Below are 25,140 nucleotides of genomic sequence, written 5' to 3'. Positions count from 1 at the left end.
CCATTTCTCCTTTGTATTACTGCAGTCCTGAATAAGGGATAGTTCACCGCCTCTGGCTCCAGTGGAATTAGAGGCAGGATAGAATAGATCTTCATGAGGAATAACATAAGCTAGTTGGGTACCCCAGATCTCCATCACTTCTGGGTATCAGAAAAGTAGAACAGTTGGTCTGTATGAACACTGGGCTTCCCTCACCCCACCATCTCCCTGGAAGGAAACTCCATTAGCAGGCTAGTGACATGGGACTTTTTCTGGCATGCTTGGTGGAAACGACCCCCTATAAGGTCAGCTAAACTGTGTTTAACAGTAAACGTCACTTAAAAATGTCTCAGATTTAATGAGCACTCAGAGCATTATGTGGTAACCTTAGGGAGAGAGGCTTTTGGGCAAGGGTTAGGGCCTCATGAGTCAGCAATGTGGAATGTGGGTTTTATGATCCATGTAGTAAAACCTATAATTGCTGAGGTGACATTCTCTGTAAGGCAGGCCTCCTTTTACCGTGACGTTTGTAGAGAGGGACGCTAACCTCCAGCTCCAGAACAACGAATGCGACATGGAACCAGTGAGCCTGACTAAATTAGGTAGGATTCCGGATTACTAATGGAACAGCCTAGCTCAACGAGCTGAAGTACAAAAGAATTTATGATAAGAATGTAAGTGTGTCTCATGGAAGCCAAGAAAAAGAATAAGCCAGAAGGACTTTCTTTCTTCTACCTTTTTGCCTCTGAGCTGTTTTAACGTTTTCTACTTTCTACCTTTGGTGAATCAGCCATCTCTCCTTGAAAATGAGAAAGTTTGTCTTTTTAGTGGTTAAAAATTTTATTTTAAAAAGTACCATACAGTCAGACTGACTTTTTTCTTTTTGAATTTTGCAAATCTCAGTACATGTATAAATTTGTGTAACCACGAGCACAATCAGAACACAAGCGTCTTCCTGGCCCTCACAACTGCCTCGTGCTCTTGCTTTGTAGCCGGGCCCTCCCTCCACCCGTAAGAACCCCCAGCAACCTCCATCACTGTAGTTTGTCTTTTTGAGAACATTCTATAAATAGAATCCTACAGTATGCAACTTTTTGGGCCTGGCTTCCCTCCATCGGCATGACGTCTTTGAGATGAACTTGAGTGAATGTGTTCTTCAGTAGTTTCTTCCTTTTTATAGCTGTACAGGGTTCCATCACATGGATGTACCAAGGTTTGTTTATCCATCCGTCTACTGAAGAGCAAGATAAAGTCTTAACACTTACCTCTTTAGCTGCCTGGAAAAGATTAGCTGATGTTCGTGGTTTCAAGTCCAGAAACCCCTGTGAGGCACTCGGAGGCCCGCACCGTTTAGATTGCCATTTCTGGAGACATCAGCCAGAGTGGGGATGAGATATTAGGATCCGCCAGCCACTTGGGTCTGTGCTCAGCCTCCCTGGGGCATCATCATCTCTGGCCAGGAGTAGGACAGCCACCATGGAAACCCTGGGAATGGAGGGAGAGGAGTGAGTGGTGGAGAAATAAGGCATTCCTAACTTGTTCTCCCACGAACTTGGTCTTCGCCTCGTCCCTGATACATTGGTCTAAAAGGTATGGTTCCCCAGCCTTAATTCATAAGCTCTCAGAGTGAGCCGCAAACTCCATGCGGTGGGAGCAACTATGTCCTTTCATCGTCTGGGGGGTGACAGACGGGTAGTGATTCCCCATGGGGTGCATGACCCATCCCATTCACCTTCTCTGCACCGGCCCTCCTCTCTCAGCATGGTGACTTGTTGGATGTCCTTAGCAATGGTAAGGATTCAAACAGAAGATGAAAGAAACAGAGTTTAAGCCCAACCTGAGGCAGACGTTTTGCTTGCAAGTCATGTTCTCATCTCTCATTTGTCTTTGCTGTCTTTGAAAGATAAAGGGTTTCTTGTTCTTTCCCATTTACAGCATCTTTCTAACCAGTGTTGAACGGCCTTCCAAATAACATTTATTCTAGCAGGTGCACAATATGGTTGTGATCGGCTATGGGCTGAAGCCTGCTGCCACTCAGCCTTGTCTGTCACCTCATATCACATGCATCAAACAGACCTGCCTCCGCTTAAATCCCTAAAGCCAAGGAAATGAAAAGAAAAAGCCAAACAGTAGTGGCTCTCACTCTCAGAGGTGCCTTGGCCTTTGTTCCTGAGGAGGGGGAGAGGTAAGGAAGAGCGATCTCAGACGTAAATGCTCAGGACCGTCTATCCCTTCAATCAGAGCAATGCTTCTGTGATCTCTGTTATATACCAGGCCTCTGTGTAGATTTTCTGAGAAGAAAGGATTCTAATGCTGGAAAAAAAATCTGACAACCACTCCCTAGCCAAACACAGAGACACCGAGAGTCCTACCACGTGTGCGTGCCAGCAGTCTTACTCCGGTTTCATCTGTTTTGCTTTTCTCTTGAGGACTTTTCTTATTTGGAAGTTAATTCTCCAGGAGCTACCTAGTACATAATCTAGTTACTGCTTTTTAGTGGATTCAGGAAGATTTTCTTTTCTTTCTTTTTTTTTAGTTTTTTACAAGTTATTGGTATAATCAATGTTTACTGTAGAAAATGATAAAATTTATAAAAAGAAAAAAAGAGGTGACTAACAATTATCCTTCAGTTCCACCACCTGGAGACAGCTGCTTTTACCGTCCATTCCTACAGCAAATCCTATCATTGTGCCTTTAATGCATTTGGAAAATCTATCCCTTTATGCTGTTTCTACTGCCAGCATTCGAGTTCAGTTCTTTAACCAGTCTCTTAATCTCTGAAGAACAGGAACCCAATTTATCGCTTTTTTGGTTAAAGCCTTTCAGCGGCCTCCATGGACAAGTAAAACACTCTTCTTACGAGCTGCTTACTCAGTTCCTGAAGGAACTCCACCACATTTTGCTCTGTCAGTCCCCAAGGACTCCCCCTGCCCAGTAAGTCTGAGTAAGTACTTCAGGTGTCTAGCATTGTGGGCACACACTATTGGGCTTCAGTGCTGAACCAGATGATTTCCTCTCCCGTTACTTCATTGAGAATGTGACAGAGGAGAGATTAGGTGCATGGAATCATATTGCCATCTTGCCTCCTTAAGAAAAACTCATTCTCACTCAGCAGTCAGCTGTGCCTTTTTATGTAGTGCCAAGTGCATCCCTAAGACATGGTAATGAAGGTCAGAATAAACAGATTTAGCCGTGGACCACCAGAGAGAGCTGCATTCAACATTGACAAAGCAGCATTGTCACTCTCTTTGACCTCAGCCATATGACCTGTATAGCTCTTGTACGCATGCAAATTCAATGGCATTGTCTAAGTGGAGACCGGGAAGCTGGTGATCAATGGGAAGTATGCCTCCACCTTATAATATCAAATGGGGATGATGCTGGTGCTAAATAGTTTTAGGGGTCCACTAGTGTCTTTAGGGATCCACTAGTGTCTTTACTACCTTATAGAAAGCTGGGGCTCACCTCAGGGATAGACTCCAAAGGGCTATCATCTCTGCCCCTTCTGCTGATGCTGCCATGCTTGTGCTGGCAATGAACCATGAGAGGTCTGACCCCTCCCTCAAGGTTGTCAGCAATGCCTCCTGTATCAACTCTTGGCCTCCCTGGCCAGGAGATCATGACAACGTCAGCATTGTGGGAAGATGGTAACCATATTCATGCTATTACTGCCATAAAGAAAGCTTTAGATACCTCCTTTGGAAGATTAGCATGATGGCTGGGATACTGCCTGGGACACCATCCTTACATCCATTGGCCCTGCCAAGGACCTCACTATGTTGAACAGGAAACACTGACATGATCTTTCAAGTTCCTACCCCTTGACTGTCATAGATCTGACCTGACCTCTGCAGAAAGCTGCAAAAGATGACAACATTAAGAAAGTGCTAAAGCAAGCGTCAGAGGGGTGTTCCAGGTGACAATGAAGTTTTATAGTGATGCTTACTCTTCCACCTCTGATGTTGGGTCTGTTATCACCCTCACAACCACCTTAAAAGCTTATTTTCTAATATAATGATGAATTTGGTTATAGCATTTGGTGATAGACTCACAGCCCACATGACCTCTATATAATAAGCACCTGGACCATCAGCCACAGCAGCAGCATGAGAAGAGTGGTCTTTGGTGAAGGGTTTTACTGGCTGCTATGGACTGAATTATGTCCCTCCCACCCCCAAATTCATACACTGAAGCCTTAACCCCAACGTGATGGTATTTGGAGATGGGGCCTTTGGAGGTGGTTAGGGTCAGAAGAGGTCATGAGGGTGGGGCTCCCATGATGAGATCAGTGTCCTTATAAGAAGACAGAAAGGAGAGGAGAGCTCTCACTAGAAACCAACCAAGATGACACCTTGATCTTAGGCTTCCAGCCTCCAGAACTATAAAAAAATAAATAAATAAATTTCTGTTGTTTAAGCCATCTAGTCTATGGGTATTTTGTTCTGGTGGCCCAAAGTGACAAAGACACTGGCCCAGCTCTATTCCTTAATCACTGAGAATCTCTCCTCCTTGAAATATTTCCACCCAAGTCTCCTGAAGAAGAGGAAGGGCTTATAGAGACCTAACTTGTCCTGGATCATCAGTCACATTAATCAAGTCTATACACTGTCTCCTCACAAAGAAAAAAAGTTAAACGAAGCCAGCTAAGACAAAACAAAACAAAACAAAGGCAAGAAAGAAAGAAAACAAAGTACCCCCAAAAAGTTCTAATCAGAAAACAGAATACAAATAAGAAAAAAGAAAAAGAAAGAATTGTAGATGGTTAGAAGCATAAATACCCTGGCTGAAATCTCTAACTTGGGAGCAAATGAGATTTTCCGGGCAGTTAGTGCTATGACTTGGGACCCTCAATGGAAGACTTCTGTGATAAATAATTAAAGAACCAAAAGTCATACCTGAAGCTTCTTCTTCTTCTTTTTTTTAAAATATTTTATTTATTTATTTGACAGACGGAGATCACAAGTAGACAGAGAGGCAGGCAGGGAGAGAGGAGGAAGCAGGCTCCCCACTGAGTAGAGAGCCCAACGTGGGGCTCAATCCCAGGACCTTGAGATCATGACCTGAGCTGAAGGCAGAGGCTTTAACACACTGAGCCACCCAGGCGCCCCCTGAAGCTTCTTCTTTTTCTGACAACATATAATGGCAACTTCTGCTTCTTTAAGTTCATGGTTCTAAACTGCCTCACAAGGAATAGATGAACACTTTAGCAAGTAACTTGTCTCAGGACCAAACTTCCCTCACATGGCACACATCACTCTGCTTTTATATGAATATGTAACCACCTAAACATTTGTGTAGCAATATATATATACAGTTACAAATGATTTTCACATGCATTACATAATTTCAATTCCTAAATTCAAGTGCAAAGTAGCCACATCTCAGGAATCTCCTGTCTTGAGTCTCAAATCTCAATATTTTTAATAATTTGAATTTAAATGCTGAAGTGGGTCATCTTTGAGCATCCTATGTTCTCTTCCTGTGTTAAAAGACTCCATTCTCCCTTCTACTGACCTGAGGTGTTTATTTGACAAAATGCTCAGTATGAGCACAGTGGGTTGATAAATATTTGTTTTGTGAAAAAGTGAATGAATAAACACATGAATATTTCTATATTTATTTTATTTTATTTTTACAGAGAGCAAGAGAGCATGCACACATCCATGTGCAGGGGCATGGTAGAGGCAGAGGGAGAGAGAGAGAAGAGAGAGAGAGAGAGAGCACATATCTTAAGCTGACTCCATGCCCAGTTTGGAGCCTGAGACAAAACTTGATCTCAGGATCCTGAGATCATGACCTAAGCCGAAGTCAAGAGTCAGACACGTAACTGACTGAGCCACCTGGGTGCCCCCAGATAATTCCACCTTTCAATTAATAGCTTAATGCATTTTCCTTTCTGTCTGTGGCTTCTCAGTTAATTCTCCCTTAGTTTCATCCCCTTTGTCTATATCTCCACCATACCCCACTTGTCTGTGTTGAAATCACAGCAAGCAATGAATTGCCCACTGATGCAAGTGTTTTCCCTCTTTAGCACTCGCACTCAAGCTTTTCCCTCTGTCTGGAATGCCTTTCTCTCCCAAACCCTTTGTCTGCCAATGAACTCCACTCATCCATCATTGCCCAGTCTAAATACTATGTCTAACCTATGGATTTCTCACTCACCCTCCTATTCAGTATTAATTGCTTACCTCCACTGCACTTTATAGATGCTTCTACTGTAGAATTTACAACACTGAATTATTACTTCTTTTGTGGATGTTTATCTTTTTCCTAGACTAGTGAATCCCCACTCAGACTACATGACAAAATCTCCTGGAGAACTTTTATTGAATCAGAATCTCTGGGATGGAGCCTGGAGACTTATTTTTATTTAATAAGGACCTGAGTTGCAATTGTTTGCAACCCTTTGGGCTGGCTTTAAGACATCTTTGCTTAGGCTATATGGTCTTAAATAAAGGAATGTATTTTACTCAGCTTAATATCCTAAGCTTAGCATAGTGTTGGTCTACAGGAGTCACTCAATACATGTTTATTGACCCAAAATGAGTTGATTGTAATTTAATGCCTCCAGCCCTCAGATTCCTGAATTTAACAGAAGGGAAAAGATGTAAAGGGGCATAAATTGCTAATAGTGAAATTTCCAGCAGCTGTTCAGAAGATATTTGAGAGCAAAGCAGTCTTCTTAATGATTGTCTATAAGACTCATAAATAAGGTCCTTACATAAATGAGGGAGTCTCTCCTCACTGCCTAAACTTAGTAGAAGCTCACTCTGACTTTGGTTACAGATTGTATGAACTAGCTAGGGGAATCATCTCCATCATGATGTGCACATCAGCTCTCTCTCTCTCTCTTTTTTTTTTTTTTGGTTACCATATAGATCTCACCAAGTGTTAAATTGATCACCAGAGGGCAAGATGGCTTATTGCTGCTGATTAGGTTATAAAAAGCAGTAAGACATCAGAAAGTGAGTTCTGTCTTTCCATACTTCAAAGAATTTAAACTAAGAGCTTTCAATAGTTCTTTGCTGCCTTCTTTGTTCAAGAGCAGCTATGTTTCAAGACCAATAGCAGAGAATTTATTGCTCTAATAAAATGAAACAGTAAAAAACAGCTTGAGAGTATTGGCAATTCTTAAGATCCACTTATCAGAATAGCTTAAAAGCACTTCGAGAATATTAGTATTAGGACCTCAAATAACCATTAAATCTTCATATCTACTCAGATTATTTAATTGCTTCTTTGGACAAAATATTGAGTTTTTGCCTCATCATACATTGTAAATATTATCAAGTTCCTTAAAGGAAGAGTATACGTCTCATTTCCATTTCTATCTATCTTACAGCTTTGCCCAATGCAGCTGACCAACAGATGGTGAACTTGCTAAATAATATCCTTTGCTTTTATTTTTCATTTTATTGTTTTAATTTTAAAGGTAATACAAACTTCTAAAAAAAATCCTCAAATGTGTAGAAATATAGCAAGTAAAAATTTTAAGTCCACAAACAAAGAGAGAAGCCTGGAGCAACCCCTGTGGTGTCATTTAAAAAAGGATTTTGTAGTCATGAGACTTTTGCCATGATTAGCATGCCATTCACAGCTATGTTATATATTAGCTACCAGTCCAAAACAAATAAAATGAACAAACAATGTCCCCAACCCCCTCTAGCTTAGAAGGAGATATACATCCTTTTTCTGCCATAGATTCTTCCCTTCAGAAGTTAGTCCTTCTTTACTATTGTTCGACATCTGACTTCAGGGAAAGGTGCAAGTCTCACCTTCAACACTGACTGGTCAATTTGAACATTACGTGGTTGGAGGAATGTAAATAGGAAATCCAGGAACTGGGAGCTGAAGTCAGTGTGAGGCTGGGGTAGGCAACCCCTACCTGTACAGATTACACCCTCACCCTGATTCTCCCCTTTCTACAGAATTTGTGCTCTGCCCTTTCCAAAACCGACTCCCACCATTTGTACCTTGTATGTTTGATGCCTTCTCCATCTAGATGCTGTAATACATACTGCAGAGCCATTCTTTTTTTTTTTTTTTTTTTGGTTGTTTGTTTGTTTCATTCCATTTTGAGCCATCTCCTTAAAACAGAGCTATGATTCTGGAGCCAGCTGGACCTAGAGTCTCTTTTCTAACTTTGTGATTTGGGCCATGTTACATAACTTTTCTGGGTCTTACCGATTATATCTATATAATGATGGTAATACCTACCTCATGAAGTTGTCATGATGGTTATTAAATGAGATAAGGTGCTTGTAAAAGGCTCTGCTTAGCATAGAAGCAGTGCTCAATAAATCATAGCAACGACGACTTGTGGTCTCAGCATTGCCTGCCACGCCTGGTACCAATCCACTGAGCTGTGTGATCGGCAAGTCTGTATACACGCTGGGCACATCGTGGCATGTATTAAATGCAGGCAGGCAGCTTGGGTTGCTGGCCAGGTTGATATGCATCCCTGCTCCAGAGACTTCCTTGTCAGGCTATGTTTGGAGATATAGCTGTTTTCTGGCTTCAGCCCCTCTTTGAGAGTCAGGCAGAACATTTCGGCTTCTCAAGCTTTTTGGCTTGTGTTTTCCATATTAAACGGATCCCTTCAGAACGGAAGGTAATGGTGGAGCGGTGCTGTCATTTAATACAAAGTTGATTATACTACCACCGATTTCCGACATGGGTGGGATCGCCTCCCAATCAGAAGCTATTGTCCCCCACAAGCCCCAATTGAATGCGCACCTGCACGCTTCTCATGGGCTGCGTCTCGAGGCTGAGAGACTTCAAAGCTATGGGTGAGGGCACGGTCGGGGGGCCTAATGCCAGTCGGCTTGGAGGCGTTCACTACTATGTACTGAAGCATCTCTCTGTGTGAAAGGAAGGTGCCACTCAAAAAACCTCTCCTTGTTGTGATCAGGGCACCATGAATAGTCGGTGATTGCATTCTCCTGGAGGTTCTCACTGGGTGGTTTCAGTCAGACACGGAAGGTGAGAAATATACAAGAAGAGGAAGGCACAGGAGTTCAGTTCTACAGTAATGCAGAACTTAGGCATGCCCGTTGCAGGGGGACCTTCTGCTTCTACTTCTAATGGCTAAAGATGAAGTGACTTTTTAACCTGATGAAATCCATACCATGATGAAATTGTGCTCTGCACCTTTGGGTTCTTCCCTCACACCTTTTTTTGGGGGGGAAGGGTGGGAGTTGCTGAAAACACATCTGGCATATTTGGTTTCATTGCCCAAGTTATGGTTCTTGGAACAATACTGAGATAGATGAGGAGCAAGGGGCTGAGTAGTAAGAAAGGAGAGCTCAGCGAAGGAGTGCACTGGTCAGTGGTTCTCAGACGTGGGTGGTCATAAGAATAACTGAGAAAGCATATTACAAAGGTACACTCATCCATCTCACCCAGACCTGTTGAATCAAAATTGTTTGGGGCAGGGGGATGATCCCTGAAAATCTGAGTTTTAAATATAAATACAACACTGAGGATAATATAACCATTCAATTCTTACATGGTCATTACTGTGTGGCAAGCATTGTCCAAAGCGTTCATATTCATTAACTCACTTACCATTCACAATGATCTTGTGAATAGGGTACATTGTTCTCATTCCCAGTAGCAGATGAGGAAACAGAAGGCAAGTCACCCGTTTAAGGTCACATAGCTAATAAATGGACCCAGCTGGGCAAGGTGAGGACTCGGGTGAGTTCTGGGTACAATATTGAAACACTCACTGTCAGGATCATGCAAGTGCCTCTCAGGAAGCAATGGGCTCCTTTTAATTTTGTGCCCTGGGAACCTCACTAGCTTCACTGGAGTTTTGGCCGTGGAGCTGGGATTGAACCCAAGGAGTCTCTCTTTAGAGCACAGACTCCAAACGCCACAGTGAAGGATCTAGCAACAGAAATGTCTCCCCTTGACCTCCATGTGACAACCAAGGATCTCCCTTCAGGAGAAGGGAAACTGGTGGACAGTTTCCAAAGCTGCATTTCAGTATCTGTCATTGCTTCCATGACAAGGCTATGTTTTCCCACGGCTGCGGGCTAATTGCTCCTGGACCATTCCTTCCCAACAATAGAAATGAAGGTCTTTCTGTCTTCTGCTCCCTCTTTCTTCCTCCACATTGGTTCCAACAATAAGTAAATTAAATCATTCCTGCATGGCTAATTTTATCTTGGTGTCTACTTGGAGAATCTGGACATACATCTCTGTCTCTTCTCCACCAGTGGGTTTGAAATGTTTTTGACTGAGACCCACAGTAAGGAAAAAAATGTTTCATCTTGTCACAGTGTGTGTGAGTGTGTGTGTGTGTGTGTGTGTGTGTGTGTGTGCGTGTCCATATACAACATGTATATATGGAAAAAAGTTTCAAAAACAATACTTAACTTTCCTACATGCAATGTGAGATTCTATTCTATATCATTTTTTAAAAAAGAGGATTCTGGTTACAACACACACAATTACATTCAAGACCAAACACATACCAGAAATACCATTTATGTTCACCCACGGGTAGCATTTGCTGTGATCACATGGTAATAGCAGGAGCATTTGATTGCCCCTTAATTAGCCAATGCAGGAGGCTTCTTGCCTTGTATTGACCTTCCCAGTGGTCTGTTTCTTATATTTTCCTGTGAAATGTAGTCTTGGTTTTTAAAAGATATACTATGACCTCAGGAAATGGATACTAAATCAAAAGATTTATATATTTGTTCCAATGTCAGGAGCACCAGGAAGTCAGGGTGTTCTTTCCAAAATACCTTAGATTTGATCAATTTAAGGTCACGACCAACAAAATGTGTGTATGTGTGTGTATTTGCTTATTTAATAAAAACACATTTCTTATGTCCCCACAAATACCAGTTTCTTAATTGTTCATTTGATACTTACTAGGGATGATTATTAGCAATCTGAGATAGGTTCCTGAGATTAAGAAATATTTACTGGATAGTGAATTAAAATTGAGAAATTCTATCCATTTAATTTTGGTTGAATAGGGCACAAGCTGATTTTTAAAAAATTTTAGCTCAAGAAATGTCTTTAGGAGCATGCTTTGAGAGGCACAGATTCATATATTGTACACTATGTTCCTATCCCATGTGGTCCACCTGCACATTCCGCTCATGCATTTTAAAGACATCTCAGTGCTATTTGGTTTAATTCTATTTTGAGATATCCATCCTAGAGAAATAACCAGTTACAGAAAGTGATTTATGTATAAGGGGGGGGTCATTATGGCATTATTTATAATAATGTAAAATAGGGACCAACATTAATTTCTAACAGGGGTGGTTCAATAAACCATGATATATCCATAAGAATATGTGATAAAGCACCACTGGCTGGTATTTTGGTGATGCTCATAGCTGAGTAACTGGCACTCCCTTTAGAGCAGAGGTCTCCAGTTTGTCATGTTCTCCACTCTTCCCTACTGGGTAAGACCCACTTCACTACTTCCTGCCTGACATTGGTAGGCATTGAGGTTTTGATCCTTGGCTGGCATGATACTGTCCAAATTCTTTTGTATGATATGGTAAGCTGAACAATGGCCCCCCAAAAGATGTTCATGTTCTAATCTCTGGGATATTCGTTTTGTTTGTTTGTTTGTTTGTTTGTTTTGAGAGGGAGAGAGAGCGAGAACGGAAATCAAGAGTCCAGTGCTCAAGTGACTGAGCCGCCCGGAGCTCCATTCTCTGGGATGTTTAAATATGTTAATTTACATGGCAAGAGAGACTTTGGAGATGTAATTAAGGGGTGGGCTCTGTGTAATCACAGGAGTCCTTGTAAGATGCAGGCAGAAGAATCAGAGTCAGAGAGGTGATGTAGACAGAAGCAGAGACTGGAGTGACACACTTTGTAGATTGAGGGAGAGGCCATGGATCAAGGATTAAATGGCCTCTAAAAGCTGGAAAAAGCAAGGAAACAGATTCTCCTCTAGAATCTCCAGGAGGAACATAGCTCTGCTGACACATTGATTTTAGCCTATAAGACCCATTTCAGACTTCCAACTTCCAGCAGGGTAACATAACAAATGTGTGATATTTCAAGCCACTAAGTTTGTGTTAATTTGTTAGAGCAGCAATAGGAAATTAATGCACATAGCGTTCAAGTTTGTTCAGTGCCTGATTTCAACCCTATACTTAATTCTCATTTCCTTCTTCTCTGCTTTATTCTCTATATAGCAGAGAATCTCTCCACACCAAACTACCCCAGGACACCATGTTTTCACACCTCCATATCTTTGTGTCCTTCTTTGTATCTAAAATCCCTTTCTCTCCTTTCTGTAAAGCTTCTAGAAGAGGAAAGGGAGAAGCCTTCCTTAATATTACTAATTAGTAAAGGCATTTCTACCATCTATAGTATAAACAAGCTGAGGTTGGTGGAAGACACCAAGGACCATTCATTAAGTTTCTTACTAGAGAAAGTAGAGCTTTTAGGCCCAATTATATACCTTAAATTTGGAAGGATGAGAGCTGGAGGTGAAAGCATATTGTGGAGCCGAATGGGAGTTCTCGGCTTGGAAGTACTTTTGGCATTGTAGAACAACCACCCCGGGAAGGCCATAGGGTGGAAGGTGTAGAGAAAAGCATGAGCATGGCAAATGGCAAGATGGCCAGCGGTGGGGCTTCCCAGAGACATAGCTTCCTTGTGCCTTTCTGTGCCTCCTGAGTTTTAGTATGTAGCATGTCATGCATTTGTAGTTGAAACACAATGTTAACATAAAAGAGAGTTGGGGTTATAATCAGCCTGTTTCTGCTTTACCTACAGAACTGCCAGGATCTGCAGTGGAACAGACAGAATTGCTCCACCTTACGGCACGCATGCCTACATTGACCCAAGAAGACAGGGAGCACCTCCCTCCACCTGCCTGTGTGAATGGGCTCTTCTAGGGCTCTGAGCACCACTCAGTCAGAGTTTTGGCTGGCCTCACTGCCAAGCATGTTGAGCTAATTTGTTTTCCAAGATCAACAATGCCACCAGGATGGCCTGTTAATGTTGCCGAGACCCCTGTAACAATTCATCAGTCTTTAGGTATGGTAGGGACTACACACGCCTAGGGAGGACACAAATCAAGCCTTGCAATCAGTTCCCAGTGTTCTGCCAGAATGGCCTCTACTGCTGCAGGGAGACGTTTTCATTTTCAGGTCAGATGTTCATTCATGACTCCAGACAGTTTCGTCTCTCACTGCCATTTGAAGCTTTCTACCCATTCTATCTCCAACAATTCCTGTAACCCTTAAGTATGGCCCATCCCAGCACAACAGAGCTTTCCTTGCAAGCCTCAGGTCATCTGTGGCACCTCTTCCCACAGCAGTGCATTGGGAAGGCAGGTGGCTGTCAGAGTCCTTACTGCTGTCACCGCTCCTCTGCTCAGTTTGTGTGCCAGGGGTAGCCTGTCTAACAGCCACAACTGATGAGATTTTAAGATGCCAGCTCCTAGCTTTACTAGTCCACCTACTGAGTCTCTGAGGGACTAGGGGATGGTCTTATAACGCTATCCTGTTTGGTATTTCAACAGCCTTTCGATCAGCTGCTATGGACCTATGTTTCAGGATTTCTTCACCATAATTAGCCCTCGACATACATTTAGCCTGTTGTTTGGAGGGAATTATGGACTCTAAATGGAAAGATTCTGTTTAAGGATAGGTGGAGATGTGGGGGTGGAGGGGAATTCGTCATTATAGGTGCCTCAAAAATCATCCCTTGCTTTGCAGAGATAAAGCAGCATGGGTTTTCTGACACCCACCTAGAGCTTTCTAATCAAGACACAGACAGTGGAGGAAAGAGGTCACATTTTCCACCATTTATTTATTTATTATGTTGCCAGCTGTTTTGCTCTATTTCTGATCACAAAGCTTGTGTGGGCTGCCCCATCCAATTCTAGTCCTCTAAGACATTTGTGACAGATTGATTTTCAATTGTAGTTGATGAAATTTTGTTTTTTTTTCCCCCCTGTGTCCTCACAGGCCTTTAAGTGGAAAGCTGAAACAGGACTGCATTTGGGCCGTTATCACACTAAATGAAACTCGTAGATGTTACTTTCAAAAGGCTGTTTTGTTCCCTTTGATTTTCCTCCCATCATTTGTCTATTTAGATAAGCCCACTTTATGGATTGTAAAGAAAAGCCAAGTGGAAGTGGTTATTATGATGGAGAATGAGGAACTTCATTCAGTACTTATCTTTTTTTTTAAGAAAAAAAAAAGTAATTTGAATGGGAAGCCCAGAAGCATTTAGCTTTTACATTTATGTACTTGCTGGATTTTGGTGCCAATTTTTCTTTCCTTTGGATGAAAGATAGGTAATTTGTAGTCCATTGTGCATTTATAATGCAGTGCCTGATGTCTCATTAGCAAACAAAACAATAAATTGCATCACATATCAGTTAATGACATATCCTTCCCATGGTATGACAATTTTTGAATACTGAGAACTTGTTTTAAAATTTGAAGTGTTTTCTTTTGAAATCTATCTTCCAGTCTATTTGTCTATTCCCCTTCACCCTGATCTCTGGAAGAAAAATCTGCACTTGCTGCCACATTCCCACACCCTAGTCACTCCTCTCACTGGATTCCGGACCACCATCACCCCAAGCTAGCTCATCTCAGAGGTCACTACTGAATTCCTAATGGCCAAATTCAAGTTCCAAAATTTTCAGCCCTTTGCTCACCTGATTGTAACATCTGATTTCACATCCAATTTCATAGGGAAAATATATGTGAACCAGTTTGAACTTGCTCAACTTCCTATCCTAAAATTAAGCCCTTCTTTCTCACAGTTCCATTCTTGATACTATTGCTTTCTCTAGAATGTTATTCAATCAACAGCTCCTCTCTCATATATCAGTGTTCCTCCATCTACTGGCTCTTTCTAAATCAACCTATGAACACAGTCAAGTGCATCTCATCACACACACACACACACACACACACACACACTTCATCCTTGATTCTGTATACTCCTTCAATTATTAGACCATGTGACTTCTTTTTTTAATGTATCATTTATATAATTATCTTTCTTTTTTTTTTATTGTGTTATGTTCTTGAAAGACCAGTTGGTTGACATAAACAGTTTCCAATTGCAATCTCCAAATTTTCACCTATTATTTTCTCTTAAAAGTTTCAAATGATTATTTTTGCATCTAATATGATTATTATCTTCTTTCTCTCATCTGATTCTTGGAGTTGTTTTTTTTTTTTAATTCAATTTTGCTAATGTTTTATTTGAAATTTTGCATGTCACAACAATTTACCCTTATGTTTTCTTCTACGGGTTTTATAGTCTCAGCTTCTACATTCAGGTGTTTGGTTTTCAATTTATTCTTAAGTCGAAGTTGGAAATTTATATTTTCCTAGATAGTGATTCTGAAAGTATTGTCCCCAGACCAGTAGCATCAGCACCTCCAAGAAATTTTCAGAATGTAATGTGTCAGACCTCAACCCCAGACCACTGAATGAGAAACCCTGGGAGGTAGGCCCAATAATCTGTGTTTAACAATAATCACCTTCAAGTTTAAGAATCGTTATTCTAGAAGTGCATCCTTTTCATACATACTTTTAACTTAATTGGTATAAGGCATTACTTGTTCTTTTTTTGCTAATAGTCTCTATGAAATTACATCTCTCTCATTATTAATATTATTAGTTTCCTTCTCTCTTCCTTGATGGTGATCATATTTGCTGAAAGCTTGAATATATTATTGTTTTAAAGAACCACATTTTGTTTTATTGATAATCTTTTCTGTTTTTAAATTTTGATTTAATTAATATTTGCTTTTATTTTCACTGGTCCCTTTACTCTGTTTTATTTTGTGGTTCTTTAACTTCTTGAGTTGAATGCCTCATTTGTTCATTTTTAATCTTTTGTATTCTCTGATACAGTGCACTGTATCCTGTGTGTACACTTTGGCCTTAATCCTGTAAATCTGACTTGTAATGTTCTCATATATTTGTTTCTCATTTCTGAATAGTTTGTCATTTCAATTTTGATTTACTTTTTTATATAGGGGCTTCTTTGGGAAATGTTTTAAAAATTTTGAAGAAAGTTTTCTTTTTATGAAACAATATATAATATACTATATATATTGTATAAATGTACATTTATTTTATTGTTAATTGTTCTAATATGGTTAGAGAATTTGGTCCTTTTGGGATTTACTGAAATTTCCTTGTGCTTAACAATTGATCATTTTTGTGAATATTTAGTGTGTTTGTACAGAATGTGTATTCTCTGTTAAGTTGAAAGAGCTTTCTCTCTCTGTATATATATGTACAAATGTGTGTATATATATATTTATGTATGTGTGTGTATATGGATACATATATGTACATATATGTGTATATACACACTTACCTATTTATCTGTTAGATTTAGTCTTATTTATTATTTATTTATTTTATTTTATTTTTTTAAAGATTTTATTTATTTATTTGACAGATAGAGATCACAAGTAGACAGAGAGGCAGGCAGAGAGAGAGGAGAAAACAGGCTCCCTGCTGAGCAGAGAGCCCGATGTGAGGCTCGATCCCTGGGATCATGACCTGAGCCGAAGGCAGAGGCTTTAACCCACTGAGCCACTCAGGCACCCCTATTTATTTATTTTTAATTAACTTATGTTAGTCACCATACAGTACATCATTAGTTTTTGATGTAGTGTTCCATGATTCATTGTTTGGGTATAATACCTAGTGCTCCATGCAATCCATGCCCTCCTTAATACCCATCACCAGGCTCACCCATTCCCCCCACTCCCCTCCCTTATAAAAACCCTCAGGTTTGTTTCCTGGAGTCCATAGTCTGTCATGATTCATCTCCCACTCTGATTTCTCCCCCTTCATTTTTCCCTTCTCTTAATGTCCTCCACATTATTCCTTATGTTCCGCAAATAAGTGAAACCATGCGATAATTAACTTTCTCTGTTTGACTTATTTCACTTAGCATAATCTCCTCCAGTCCCATCTTTGTTGATGCAAAAGCTGGGTATTCATCCTTTCTGATGGCTGAGTAATATTCCATTATGTATATGGACCACATTTTCTTTATCCATTTGTCTGTTGAAGGCATCTTGGCTCTTTCCACATTTTGGATATTGTGGACATTGCTGCCATGAATATTGGGATGCATGTGGCCCTTCTTTTCACTACATCTGTATTTTAAACAGACTAGTTTTTAGTTTAGTTTTAGATTTGAAGAAAAATTCAGAAGATAGTACAGAGAATTCTCATATACTCTGTACCCAGCTTCTCCTATTATTAACATCTAACATCCTTATGATATGTTTGTTATTAGTGAACCAAAGTTGATACATTATTAATTAAAATTCCGTTTCATACTATTAAAATCAATAGAAAGTCTTCTATATAATTTTTCAAAAACAGACTATATTTCCAAAATCTAGCAAAGTTATAGTATCAATGGAGATTCTGTTCAGCTGAGTGTATATGGTGTCTTAAACAAATTAGCGGCAATAGTGAATAATGCCGTTATATACTTGAAAGTTGTTAGGAGAGTAGGTCTTAAATATTTTCATCACAAAAATGTAAATGGTAATTATGCAATGCAATGGAAGTGTTAAATAACTTTATTGTGGTTGTTATTTTGCAATACATACCTGTATTAAATCATTACTTTGTAACTTTAAAGTTACACAACGTTATATGTCAATTATATTTATAAATAAAAGAGGAAAAAAATAAACATGGCTCATAAATCCATAAAAGCTAGGGGAAAAAAAAGAAGGTGGAGGCATAGGGGACCCTATTTTAACTGGTCCCCTGCATTGAGCTGGATATCCACCAGACCATTCTAAACACCCATGAAATCAGCCTGAGATGTAAGAGGATATATCTGGATCTCTATAAACAGAATATCTCTAGTGGTTGGTCTTAAGGTATGAAGCAGGGAGCCATGATTCTGTGGGCAGATATTGGAAGTTAAACAGAAAGGAGAGGGAGCCTCTGTGATCTTGTGCCAGGAAGGCAAAAGCCTTCCGAGCTGGGGACCAGGCACAGACTTGTAGAATAGTAGTGGCAGGGAAAGGACTTTAGGGCAGCCCCCCAGACTGAAACCTGCAGCTATAGGGGCACACATGAGAACCAGGGTTGGCTTGCAGTTTTAGAAGCACAAAGGGCGGAAATGTACCCTGCCCTAGGAACAAGGGCTGGGAGCGCTCTACTAGGTATTCACCCAAAGGATAATATCCAAAAATGCTAATTGGAAGGGATACATGCACCCCAATGTTTATAGCAGCATTATCTACAATAGCCAAATTATGGAAACAGTCCAGGGTCCATCAACTGATGAATGGACAAAGAAGAGGTGGTTTATATAGAATGGAATATTACTTAGCCATAAAAAGGAGGATATCTTGCCATTTGTAATGACATGGTTGGAGCTAGAGAGTATAATATTAAGTGAAATAAGTCAGTCAGAGACAAACACCATATGATTTCCTCATGTGTGGAATTTAAGAAAAAACAAATAAAGGAAAGAAAAAGAGAGAGAGAAACAAACCAATAAACTGATGGTTGCCAGAGGGGAAATGGGTAGGGGATGGGGGAAACCAGTGAAGAGGGTCAAGAGTACACATCAGATGAGCACTGAGTAATGTACAGAATTTTGAATCACTATATTGTACACCTGAAACTAATATAATACTGTGTATTAACTATACCAGAAATAAACAACTTAAAGAAACAAAGATACAGATGTAGTGAAAAGAAGGGCCATCTGTACCCCAATGTTTATAGCAGCAATGGCCACGGTCGCCAAACTGTGGAAAGAACCAAGATGCCCTTCAACGGATGAATGGATAAGGAACATGTGGTCCATATACACTATGGAGTATTATGCCTCCATCAGAAAGGATGAAGACCCAACTTTTGTAGCAACATGGACGGGACTGGAAGAGATTATGCTGAGTGAAATAAGTCAAGCAGAGAGAGTCAAGTATCATATGGTTTCACTTATTTGTGGAGCATAACAAATAATATAGAGGATAAGGGTAGGTGGAGAGGAGAAGGGAGTTGAGGGAAATTGGAAGGGGAGGTGAACCATGAGAGACTATGGACTCTGAAAAACAACCTGAGGGTTTTGAAGGGGCGGGGGGGGGGAGGTTGGGGGAACCAGGTGGTGGGTATTAGGGAGGGCATGGATTGCATGGAGCACTGGGTGTGGTGAAAAAACAATGAATACTGTTACGCTGAAAAGAAATAAAAAATTAAAAATATATATATATATATATACTGGATAAAGAAGATGTGGTCCCTATATACAACGGAATATTACTCGGCCATCAGAAATGATGAATACCCAACTTTTGCATCAACATGGATGGGACTGGAGGAGATTATGCTGAGTGAAATAAGTCAAGTAGAGAAAGTCAATTATCATGTGGTTTCACTAATTCGTGGGACATAAGGAAATTTAAAACAAATGAATAGGCATCCATATAATTTAACATTAATTTCTGACAGAACTCTTTTCAGAAATAAGATGATACGTGTTTATTTTTTGTTTTTAAGGTGAGAAACATGCACATACTATTGTGAAATAGTGGTAGACTCCCATTAAAGAAATGTATAGAAGGAGGATAGTTGCTGTGACCAGTATTGTTTAACACTTTTCTGGAAGTTTCGATGAAAGTAGGCCATGGAAAATAATTAAATTGGGGGACTGACTGGAAATGACACAACAACATTATAATTCCCATGTGATATTTGCCTAGACAACCAAAGGAAATGAATGAAAGTTTACTTAGATCAGTTAAAAATGTAAAAAATACAACGTTCAAGATTTTGTACATATTCAACAATGCAGAACACAGTATTGTAAAAGGCGAAAGATTTATGCGATCTGAAGAGAAACCAGAGTATAGAACACAGTATTGTAAAAAGAGCCACTGATGATAGCAATTAGAATGTAGGATTAAATTTAATAAGAAATGTAGGATTAAACTTAATAAGAATTAATCAGGATCTACTAAAATAAAGGAAAAAAAAAGAAAAAATAATTCGGGAAGAAAGATATGTTTCTGGATAAAGAATAGTCAATATCACAAATGTTTCCAAAATAAATTGATACATTTGGTGAAATTAGTAACATGGGGGATAGTACATGACACTGGCCTTCTAAACCTCATGTTTTCTTTAGAAAAAGAGCTAATAAAATTTTAATACTGATTTTGGTGTAGGAAATCCACAATATGAGATATTGAAATAGATAAATTTCTAATAATTAAGAAATTTCTAATTTTCTAAATTTCTAAATTTCTAATAATTAAGAAAAGAAATAATTGCTGCTATGGTGGGGGACCTTACTATAGACCAATTCTCCCACCAAGAAAACAAGAAAAGCTAGATAATATACAAAAAAATACCCATTTGGAGGTAGAGGTGAACTGCTGAGGCAGAGAAGATAAATAGAATGACATTTTAAGTATTGGAGAAAATAACTAGAATTCTATATTGTTAGAAAATAATTAACAGTGTTGAGTACAAGAACTGTAATGAGCAGATATTTCCATACAGTTGACTAGAAGCCTGAGGTCTGTTAATCTACTTGAAGCTTCCCTGGTAAGAATTATGATCCCTAGGGCCTCAGAATTAAACCTTTTCCAAAACGCATCCTCAGGGTGGGGTAAAGAAGGAGATGGGCAAGAGAAACTTGAGTATCTCCCTTGCATTTTCCCTAGAGAGGCCAACATTTCTCCTGTTTTTGTTCCTTCCTTCCTTATTCCCAGATACTTGACACTGAAGACTGTCGTCCCTGAGTTATTGCCATGTTCCTATGTGAGGACATCCTCAGAGAATCAGGAAAACCCTGCTGGCTGATGTGTCTACTTCCTTGGTTCTTGGCTCTGCTTTATATTCTCCTGGGGTGAATAACATGAGCACTTCAGTAGCTCAAAGTCTTTGGAATCATTCTCTACATTTTAATTAATTAATTAAGTACATCATTAGTTTCAGATGGAGAGTTCAGTCATTCATCAGTTGCATATTTCACCTAATAAAATAGGTCAGTAGAGGGCATGACTTACCTTTACCCAACTTCTGACACTAGGTAAGAATTCATTCAGTATTCTTCTTTCTGTCTTGAATGAGGGGCAGTGACCTTTACCAGCCAAGGTTACAGACCGGCTGATACATATGCACCAAATGATACTATGGCCCTAATTACACAGCGTCAGGACTATGAAATACCCCACTTCGGTGGCAGCTCTCAAAAATGGCCTCCAAATCTTCCCTCAGGTCCCTTTACTGTTCCTCCTCCGAAGGGTGATTCAAGAACAACACTGTTCCTTCCTCTCACTCCACCTCGGTGGAAGACTTTCCCCCCAAAGAGAATCAGTTAAAAAGTCCTGCATATTTCAAAGCTCTCTTTTAATTAGAGTTCTTCAAAAAAGTTAATGTCTGGGAATAAACACTTGGGCTTGAAATGACAGTGCTCCTCCTGGCTGCGTCAACATACACCTTGAGCCTTTGGATTGGAAATCCCAACTCTAAGAATCTACCCCAAATATATAATTGTAAAAATACAAAAACATACGAGCACAAGACTATTCTTTTATAGCATTTCTTTAATGGCAAAAGACGGGAAATAACACAAATGTCCATCAGTAAGTGACTGGTTGACCCTTGAGAGGGAATTACTACGGGCAAATTGTTACAAAGGTATCAGAAGAGCTAAAGGACACAGGGGATCATGGGAAACATATAGATAAGCAACAGCAGGCAACTACTACCATGTCCAGGGCTAAAGGGACAAAAAGAAAACATGGCTTTATCAGCTAGAGCTTCCCAGTGGGGCTAACACCTTGTAGGTGATACCGGCAGATACAGCCTGAAGCAGAGGAAATGAGAAGCTTCTCCTCTCCTGCCCGCCTATCTCCAGCAGGTGCCAATCCCTGGCTGAACCTGACTGAAGCCAGTTAGCAAGAAAGCCTGGGTGTGCAGGGGTCAGTCTGAGAAAGGCAGGAGGGCAGAGAATGCAACTCAGACAGTTAAAGACAGTTTCTATTGGCTGCTCTCCCCTCTTGGCCCCCACTCCTGAATATGGGTTACACTTCCCTTTTCTTTGTATATTTCATCATTTTTTTATTGAAAACTAGACAGTTTATAAAACATTGTATCATAATACTGTAAGACATTTTATAATATATTGTGGCAGTTCTGGGTCATGATTTTTCTCTCCTGGTAATTTGTTTTTGTTGTTTTGTTTAGTAACTTGCCTGGGCGAGGTTTATGAAATTAATCTCCCCGATGACTGTGTAAAAGTCTGCTTCTCTAAAAAATTATTATAGTTGCTTTTATTTTTAAGCCCGACTTGCGAGAGGTCACTCCTTTTTCTGTGTAGCTTAATGGTCAACAGTGATTAGACAGAACAGTGACTGGAGGCTGCACTCCAACCTCTTGAGCCAGTGAAGTTTCTGTTCTCTGCTGATGGATCTTCATATGGGGAAGGCACCACATTCAACGTTCAAGCTGTTTTAAATTCTTCTGACTTTTTTTCCTCCTGGGCTCTTCTGCATCTCTTCTGTGCGGGTGTGGTCTCAGTGCTGGTCAGGAGTATGTGCAGGGCTTGGGCCCTCTCTAGCCCGAATGTGAATGCACGTGGTCTCAGCTAATATTACGCTTGTCCCAAGCACAACCTCGGGCTAGCAGAGGCACTGGCCTCACCACTGGTCTGCTGCTGAGATTGTCATTTCCTCAGACAATTTTGCTGGGGCACGGCCCAACCCTCCAAAACAAGTGTGCCAGTAAGTAAGCCACAGCAGCAGAATCGCTGGCTGTCACAACTCGTCATAGCATCCATGTCAACCATGCTGGGTGGAGGATGGGAGCAGTGTCAGTAATGAACACCATAGGCTCCCACTAGACTTAAAAACTCTGCAGGTTTTCAAACATAAATGCTTCTTAAATATGGTACACCTTTCGTAGATTTCCAGAGCATGGGAATAGTCGTTTTTGCCATTTTTGGTTCTGCTTTATAGTTGTTTTTTGAGGAAAAGATTTGCTAACCTCCTAACCTAGTTATACTCTGAAGTTCTGCTTCATTCATCCAGTGAATATGTATGTAACATTTTCTTGTGAAAGGAATTTTTCTCGGCACTGAGGATATCTCCATAAATAATACACATCTAGTTCCTGTTCTTATGGAGCTTATATTTTAGCAGGGGAGATAACAAGTGACTATATAATGTATTATTTAGTTAGAAATGTAGTGCATGCTACAAACGAAAAGCACTTACACCTTTTTTTGGGATCATGTCTTATCGAATTAGTCATAACTTCTATAAAAGCCTTCTTAGTAATGGCGATGATGTATATCATTTTCTTGGTCCTGATTTCAATAGATATGCCTTTAACGTGTAACCACTAAGATTTTTTAGTTTTTAGTCTATTTTTTTAGTTAAAAAATAGATTTTTTTGAGAAGTCAGGTTGAAGAATTACATATTTATTCCCAGTTTTCTAACAAGTTTTCCCCTTAAAAATATACACCAAAAGTTATCATATGCTTTTTTAGCATCTCTTGAAATTTTCATACATATTTCCATATTAGATCTATTTGCATCATACTTTATGTTTCAAGATATCCTAAAAGTAAAATACCTTGCATAACCAAGGTAAAATATATGAGATGGAGGCAGGTAGTCATTTAAACTTACCTGGACTTAAATTGCTGCTACTTTATTTAGTGCTTAATTGAAAGTGAGACTGGGTTATTATTTTGGTTCCACCATTTTTCAGGTTTTGATTATTTTATATTTTTCTATGTTTTTCAGTTGTTAATATAAGATGTTTCTTGAAAGTGTGGAACAATTTAAACCAGAGGGAGAAAGACAAGCAGGCAGTTTTCACAGTGAAGGCAGGAATAGGACCTACACCCTGGACTCACAAAACCAAAGCATTTTATTAATATATCTTGAAAGGGCATTTTTTCTTTAAAAACAAATAAATAGTTTCTATCCTCCCCATCCCACCCCCCAAAAAGAGAGGACTTTAAAGATTGCCTAGTTGAGATTTTCAAGTCCTCTAGCCCTTAAAAAACCCTATGTTCTTAGAAATTAATCTGGCTGGCTTTTGCTCAGTGACTTTGAATACAGAGTTCTAAGTCATACTAATGACAACTCCTTAGGAAGGGAGAAGTAGAGAAGTCCTACTGGGGAGAAAGTTGGGATTCCCACAGCACCAGTAAATATCTTTTTTGCAGCATTAACCACACTGAATTAAAATTATTTACATGTAGATAATCCCCACTAGCCCATAAAACCCTTAAGAGAAATGATGATTTTTTTTTTTTTAAACCAAGTCTCTGTCTGCACATCCTGGTGTATCTCCCAGTACATGTAATTCTTTATAAAATTTTATTATATGATGACATGAGTGGGGCTGTAGAGGGCACATCTCAATCTAAAAGCCAATTCTCACTGTTCCAATGTCCCAATAGAAGACTTAAATAAGAGATTTTATAGGGGCATGGAGATGGTTTAAGGAGAAGAGTAAAAAGAGAAGGACATGCAAATGTCAAGGACTTTCACCAATGGATGAACAGCTATTAAAAGGTAACCAATGTTTCTGCTAAGATTTCTTACCAAGAAAAAAAGGCAGTCTGTCTTCATGCTGCTGACGTCCTGTAGCTCACAGGAATCTGTACAAACTATGTGTTCTCACAAGGGTCCACACCTGGCTCTGTGAGCTCAGGTGAGCCGGATCTCTGGATTTTCTGGGCCTCCGTCTTCCTAGCTGCAACATATGAGGGTGAGTAGGTCTTTTCGAGAGCCTATTTTATACCACACATCTTTTGATTGCAAGATGGATGAAAAACAAGCAGGTGGTTTTCTGAAAGAATTTTTTAAAATTAAAAATCAGATCATATATTTTTACAGTAATAAAAGTGAGTTGGAGATAACTAAGCCACTGACCAGTTTCCTGCTCGTCCCCATGAGCCGGAAATTTTTACTAAAAACAACAGAAACTCAATTCAGTCCCAAAATGTCAAGACTTTATATCTGTCAGGAGGAAAAGACTATTGTTTGTTCTTTGTGCTGTCAGACAGTTATCAAGTCAAATAAGTTAAATAGGTTTGTCTTCCCAATATTTGAGGCATGGATCTCACTTTCTTATTTCTGCTCTGGGAGGGTTTGATTTGGTGTTTACCAGAGT

Source organism: Martes martes (assembly GCF_963455335.1).
Source record: "Martes martes genome assembly, chromosome: 9".
Classification (NCBI taxonomy): domain Eukaryota; kingdom Metazoa; phylum Chordata; class Mammalia; order Carnivora; family Mustelidae; genus Martes; species Martes martes.
The sequence above is the reverse complement of the archived record's forward strand: the minus strand, read 5'-3'. Positions refer to the sequence as shown.